This window comes from Electrona antarctica, assembly GCF_951216825.1.
Source record: "Electrona antarctica genome assembly, chromosome: 20".
NCBI lineage: Eukaryota > Metazoa > Chordata > Actinopteri > Myctophiformes > Myctophidae > Electrona > Electrona antarctica.
Window position 1 is genome coordinate 36630473 of NC_136801.1, and position 7235 is coordinate 36637707.

Consider the following 7235-nt stretch of genomic DNA (forward strand, 5'->3'; position numbering starts at 1 on the left):
TGTCCTTTTGATGTCTGTTTCCGGGACTTATATTTCCCTGTCCTCAAATATGCATTGACGTACCGTACCTGAATCAGTTAAAGTAGGGTTAAGTAATGTTTTTTGTTTTTTTTTATATATGCCTGATCAGTATATTTCTCATAAAAAAGTGCAAACGGTATAGGCCTACAGGACGAAACATTGAATATATATGATTTAAGCGGAAATTATTGTGGAAACAATGTGCTTGAATGAAAGCTCATTGTCCCCTTAAAACACAATTATATCTCAGCTGTCGGGAAGAAACCACCTAACTCCAAAATGTTCATTTTTCAGGAGGAATACTTTTACTCAAGTCCAATTTTGAATTCCGGGCTTTTACTTAAATACAGCGAGTATAGGCCTATACTTTTTCCGCCAATGCCTAAAATAGAGGCTATAATAAAGTGATTAACCCATTCTGGGCGGGAACCCCTTTTGGTGTTTTAAACATTATGTTATAATTTAGCTATTGAAAAATAGCAGATCTACAAGCTCATAGCGCGCCACCGAGTGGCGCGCTACGAGCTTGTAGGTCTGCTATTTTTGAAAAATCGTGAAAATATTTATTTCAGAAAACTGGAGGATTTAGAAGATTTTTTTTTAATTTCGAGGTCGGGCCTAAAGTGGTTAACAACAGAACGGTGTGTGGTCAGTGTTCAGTACCGTGCCATGTTCAGTATTCCATTCATGTTTTGTGCATCCTGGTAAAAGTGCATTTTAATCAGCCTCCGGTAGTCTACCTGCTTTCATCTGAGTCAATCTCCAGCATCCAGCTGTTGCGAGCTTCCATTCTCCCTTGGAAGTGTCTCGCTTCGTTTTTTATTTATTTATTTATTTATTTCTTTGTTCTGTCTCTTTCATCTTTTTTTATTTATTTAGGGCCCGGGACTTTGCATGGCCATCGGGAGATTTGATGTCGACATTTGTGTAATCACTGATGTGGTCTAGCACTGCAACTAAGCCATGGTCTGCCAAAACACAGGGAGAAAAAAAAAAAGAAAAAAAAAAAAAGAAAAGAATAAAGAGTTTTGAATTCAGTCCACGGAAACAGTGAACATGGCAAATATAAAAGAGTTAATTAGTTGTTTTTGTAACCGCTAAAAACCCATGTAGTGAAATGGACCTCGCCTTTGTGGCTATTTCTGGCTAATAATTTGAGTCAAATTCCACATAACTGAAGAGAATCATATTGGAACTGAACATTGTCTGGCATCCTGTCCCATTGTCTGGCATCCAATCCCATTGTCTGGCATCATGTCCCATTGTCACATCAGATCCTGTCTCTCTACACACGCACAAAAAGGGTGAATTTCTTTTTCTTTCACGGAACAAGGTGTTCCATGAAAGAAAGGAAATCACCCGGCCATGTCGTGCAATGAAATCTGGGACAAGGTTATGATACAAAGATACAGTCCACCGTTCATTTTCAATGGAAGCCATGCAGTGACGTAAACATACAGTACAAAGATAAACTCAGCAACAAAAGTTCGGAAACTTAAACTTTGGTCCTCCACTTTAATAATACCGATTGGTATCATATTTTTTTTTATCATTTTAATTGTTGATTAAGTCACCTTTACTGTTACAACGAGTTATAGGTTGTAAGGATCGGGCGTTCGTGGAATGAGCAACACAGCCAAACGTGTGGGTATAGCGCCTCCACAAAATTTGTCAAAAATGGCAAGTGGTTGATATTCAATGAGTTGCTTAGTGGATTGGATGATTGCACTCTTCCACAGTAATAAGGGGAAAAACACATATTGGCCATTTTTTACACTTTATTAACTTTACACTCAGTGTTTGGGAACTCGGTAGCGGGTGGAAGATCCATGCGCAGCCACAACAGCTTGGCATGGTATGGGGCAGTATCTCTCTCTCACAGGCCAGACAGAACTTGAAGTTGTCATCATTGAAGGTGTGATATCTGGGAATCAATAATTCTCTTGGACATAGGCTATGTGTGCTCATCCTGTTTGGAGGTGTCGATCCGAGAGCTTGTCTCAACTTCAAGCACTTGGCTCGGGACCCCCGGGGTGTCGATGGCCTGTTTCTGTGCCTTTTGTTTGAATTCTGAGTTCCTGGATGGTATGTACCCAAAATATACCACAGTGGCAATATCAATGCAGTGAGATATCGGGATGCGATCCCATATCTTCATAATCTGGGATGTAATGTAACGCCATCCTTCACTGGGTGGTATAGAACTCCACGGTATGTGTATAGTAGATTTAAACACTCTTTTGTTCCCCTGTCAATCAAAATGCTCAATCAGAGATTGCCGAATGCACTTTACTGACTCAGAGATTCAGGGATTGCCAAAAGCACTTTATTGACTAGTTGCTTTATCAAGGGAATGTGTGCAATATCTCTGTTTTGTGTATGTTGGGTGTTTCATGGTGTTTTTCCTTTTTGTATGTGAACGTGTCTGTTATTTGTACGCAGCTGTGACTCTGTCTCCAAGACAGATTTCTCCCAAGGGAGACAAATAAAGACAACCTTGAACCCTTGAACAACGCTCGCCCCCACAGAGCCAGGATCATCACAGAGTATACCTCCAGCATTTTGGAGTGGAGAGGATGGTATGGCCTGCTGTGAGTCCAGACCTCAACCCATTTGAACACTATGTGGGATCAGCTTTGGCGTGCTGTACAGACACATACCCCACTTGATCATCATTTTTGGAAATGAACAGGACCATTTACAAAACGCATTCCATGTTCTCCCCGTGTCCCCTATGGGTAGGTACCCTCACAAAAAACATGCAGTAATCCTGGTCTCTAAACTGCCTCCCCCTGGCCAGCCGGGGCAGCCTGATGGAGGGGAAAGGAACTAGTTGGAATAACGTGTTCCTTCCACGCGCTACGTCCAACCAGGGAAACTCCCTCCGGTCAGGTGAAAAGGAGCAACTTGGACACTCAGGCATGAAGGAAGCATGAGTTCAAGTCTCAGCAAGGCAAATGGCTTCTTGGTTAGAGTGGGTGACAATGTTATCACACGTAAAGATGAAATTACCTACCTAGGTTCCATCCTGGAGGCTAATCTTTCCGGTGATAAAATGGCCACCAAAGTAATCAAAAAAGTCAACCAAAGAACTTTCCTTTACAGGATCTCCTCACTGGTCGACAAAAACACCTTGAAGACCTTAACAGGAGCCCTCGTACAAGGCTTCTTTGACTATGCATGCACCTCCTGGTACCACAGCACCTCAAAGGCCCTTAAAACTAGGCTCCAGACTTCCCAAAACAAACTGGTCAGGCTCCTACTTGGCCTCACCCCCCGAACCCACCTCACCCCTGCCCACTTTTACAGACTGGCATGGCTTAGGGTCGACGACAGAGTACAGCATCTTGCAATGGGTCTGGTCCACAAGATTCGATACTCCACCAAGATACCCATGTACCTGTCGATACTTCCTTAATGTTAACGAAGTCCACACCCACAACACCAGAGGGAGTGCAACGAACCATGTACAACCCAGATTCGGCACAAACAAGGGACTAAATTATTTTCGCTCCTATGCCACCAAAATGTGGAACGCCCTACCAACAGTCATTAAGACATGCGAATCCCTTGACTCCTTCAAAACCGCTCTCAAAGGGCACCTACGGATGGCTGCAATTCGAAACTGGCCCCCATAAAATCTGATGATTATACCTCACCAACGAGCACCTGTATTCAGTTCAACAAACAAAGGACCACGGCAGCGCTCCCTTCTTCTATTCAACGCATTCCACGATACTTGAAGGAAGACTTTAAACTATAGCGACTGAATGCATTAAGTGTTTATGACAATGAATGAGGTATAATAAAATCAAGTGTAAAGTCGGGTCAAATTCTAATCAGCCAGCAGCATGGGGGGGGGAAATAGCGACAGCGGTGGTTGCTGGCTCCATTTTATCGGGAGGAGAGTAATTGTTCATGGTGACACGTATTGTCTTTGACGGGGGACAGCGCGCGCTGGCGTTATTAATGGCTACTAATAAAGACACAGCATTCATCAGGCGGTTACCATGGTGTCTATGCAGGCGGCGCACACCCCTCACGCACGCACGCACGCACGCACGCACGCACGCACACACACGATGGAATATATTAGCTCCGTTTGGAACCTTACAGTTTTTCACGATTGTTAACACACTTTTTTCACAACCTAATGGCTTTCAATTCTCAAAACTGCACACACAAAACTGAAAACCTCACACACAAAATGCGAAACCCTGACACTCCTTTTCCATGATGACTCTTTGCCATCAAATCTCTTAACTGTTCCCAAAATGGAACCGTGTTTTCATTTGGTACATGTTCAAATGACACACACATACCATTCATTGAGTGCACACAACTAAACATGTTGCACACTGCCAAGCATTTGCAGCACAATGGAGTGCAAAATTGAAAGCACAATCATAGAAATGGAACACACATGAATGACAATGACTCTGGAGAATGAGCCATTTCTCCTTTTGTAAAATGACTCCGTCTAGGCCTACTTTTTCATAGTCAAACATAAAACAGCACACAAATATGCAGCCAACTAAATGTTTTATTTATTTGTATTTTTATTTTTTAACTGTAGACCAGCCTGCTCAAACTCCGAACTCGATCTCTTCAAGGTTCTCCACACAAAACAGAAACCATACTGCGAAAGGGGTTTTCGCCACTGTTTGTCTGGACCATTTCGACCTCTGCAGGGATATCCTGACACGTAATCTCTTCTTGGAGCTAAGTGCAGATGAGGTTTACAAAGGGTGCTAGGAATATATACCATATAGTACATGCCCGTTGGACACAGGCCTAAACTCAGGAAATATAGCGTTCAAAGCCGGTGCGATGATGACACATGTCCAGAGACAATCAGGAAGCTTTGCTTGGGAATTTGGGAACGTTTACGTGAACATTACCACAATGCAAGGTCATAGCCAGAGAGAGAGAGCGTGAGAGAGAGAGAGAGAGAGAGAGAGAGAGAGAGAGAGAGAGAGAGAGAGAGAGAGAGAGAGAGAGAGTGTGGTGGAAGAGAGAGGGCAGAAATATCAATGATCATGATATTTGATTGATTGATTGATTTTGATTGATTATCAAACGTCAGATATCAACGCCTATTACTAAGGAGCATTGGATCCTATTAATAATTGCAGGCATGCCTTGAGGGGAAATGCCTTTTATTATGCATGGGGAAGAAAGAAAGAATAATTAGCTTGGTGAAATAATTGCCTTTATGTACACACACAAACATACACGCACAAGCCCCTGCACGCATGCACGCATGCACGCACGGCGCACCTGCGCACACAGACACGCACAGTCGCACACACACACACACACACACAATTATCTGGGAATAATCAGGACGGATACAAAACAACATGACAACACAAGTAACATTTTGTCTTTTAACACCGTCTCCGCACACACAAATGCACCCATTCACACACGCAATTAGAACGGGCTTGCTGATTCTTATTTTTAGAGTGTGTGTGTGTGTGTGCGTGCGTGCGTGCGTGCGTGCGTGCGTGCGTGCGTGCGTGCGTGCGTGCGTGCGTGCGTGCGTGCGTGCGTGCGTGCGTGAAGGCAGCACTTCCTAATGAGGCAAGGCGATGGCAGGGAGCGGACGATTCCCCACTTGCACTTGCACCCCCCCTCCACCCTCCCAGTACTATGACTACCTTTTTTCACTGATGAAAACTAAATGGAAACTAAATGAAAACTAAGATATGATGACTAAAATAAGAATCATCAAACCCGTTCTAATTGCTAATCAGTGGTGTAAAGTAACTAAGTACCCTACATTTACTTTATTACTGTGCTTAATACCAGACAGTGGCATTGTGGTTAGAGTGTCCGCCCTGAAACTGGGAGGTCGGGGTTCGATCCCCGGCCGGGTTATACCAAAGACTGTAAAAATGGGACCCAATGCCTCCCTGCTTGGCATTCAGCATCAAAGGGTTGGATTGGGGGGTCAAATCTACTAATCAAATGATCCCCGAGCGCGGTACGGCTGCAGCTCACCGCTCCTTGGCTGCGGCTCACCGCTCCAAGAGATGGGTCAAATGCGGAGAACAAATTTCACTGCGGTAATGTGTGTGACAAATCGTATGACTTTGACTTTGAATACAGTTGTGAGGCAAATATTGTACTTATAGAATTATTTGACAACTTTAGTTACTTTGTAGATTTTGATTATTATTACAAAACATACAATAACAACTTATATATACATGTCGGCCATTTGAAAATAGCCGATCTACGCAACGCATACCCTGCACACAAGTCAATGTCAATTACACGCTGATTGTTTGTTTTTCTTTCTGTGGTGCGGCCTTAAACATTTTGTCTCGATTTCTAGTAAACCCCATGAACCCCAAGTGAGGAAATGAGATGTGGCTCCTCGGCATGCTGGGTAACGGAGAGGGGGGGGGGGGGGGGGGGGGGTTGTGTATGGTACAACGGTATTGTAACTCTTAAAGGTCATGTTTGAATGCACCTGCGTCATTAGACATCCAGAGTAGTTCCCATTTACTGGGAAAACCAAGAAGGTCAAGACCCCCCCCCTCTCTCGCTCTCTCTCTCTCTGTCTCTCTCTCTCTCTGTGTCTCTGCTTGTGGCTGCACTCCAAGCCCCCAGAAGGGCTGGCCAACGTTCAAGCGCTCGGCCCTATACTGGTCCGAGCCATATAAATATCGTATCGGGAAACATCGGTATCGACAGATATTCAAAATCTAATGATCGGAATCGGATCGGGAGCGAAAAACGCGATCGGGACATCCGTTTAGTCACATATATTGCAATAATAACACATGATTATCACAAAATCCCGAGACACACTTGGGACTTTGTTCACAGCACACCACCAGTGTGCCGCATGGTCACTTCTATAGCCACTGCTAGAAATAACTTGAAGCAACAAACTGAAATTGAAATGAAACCAAATTGGAGGACACATAGACAGGGGTGCTGCAGGCATCACCGTATTTTCGACGACTGGGTCCTTTTAATCCGTTTTGGCCTGACGTCGAAATAAATAAAAAGCCTTCTGAAAGAATATTATATTCAAAGATTTGTGCCGCATTTTCACGATTTTTCAAAAATAGCAGACCTACAAGCTCGTAGCGCGCCACTCGGTGGCGCGCTATGAGCTTGTAGATCTGCTATTTTTCAATAGCTAAAGTATAACATAATGCTTATAGTTAAAACACCAAAAGGGGTTCCCGCCCAAA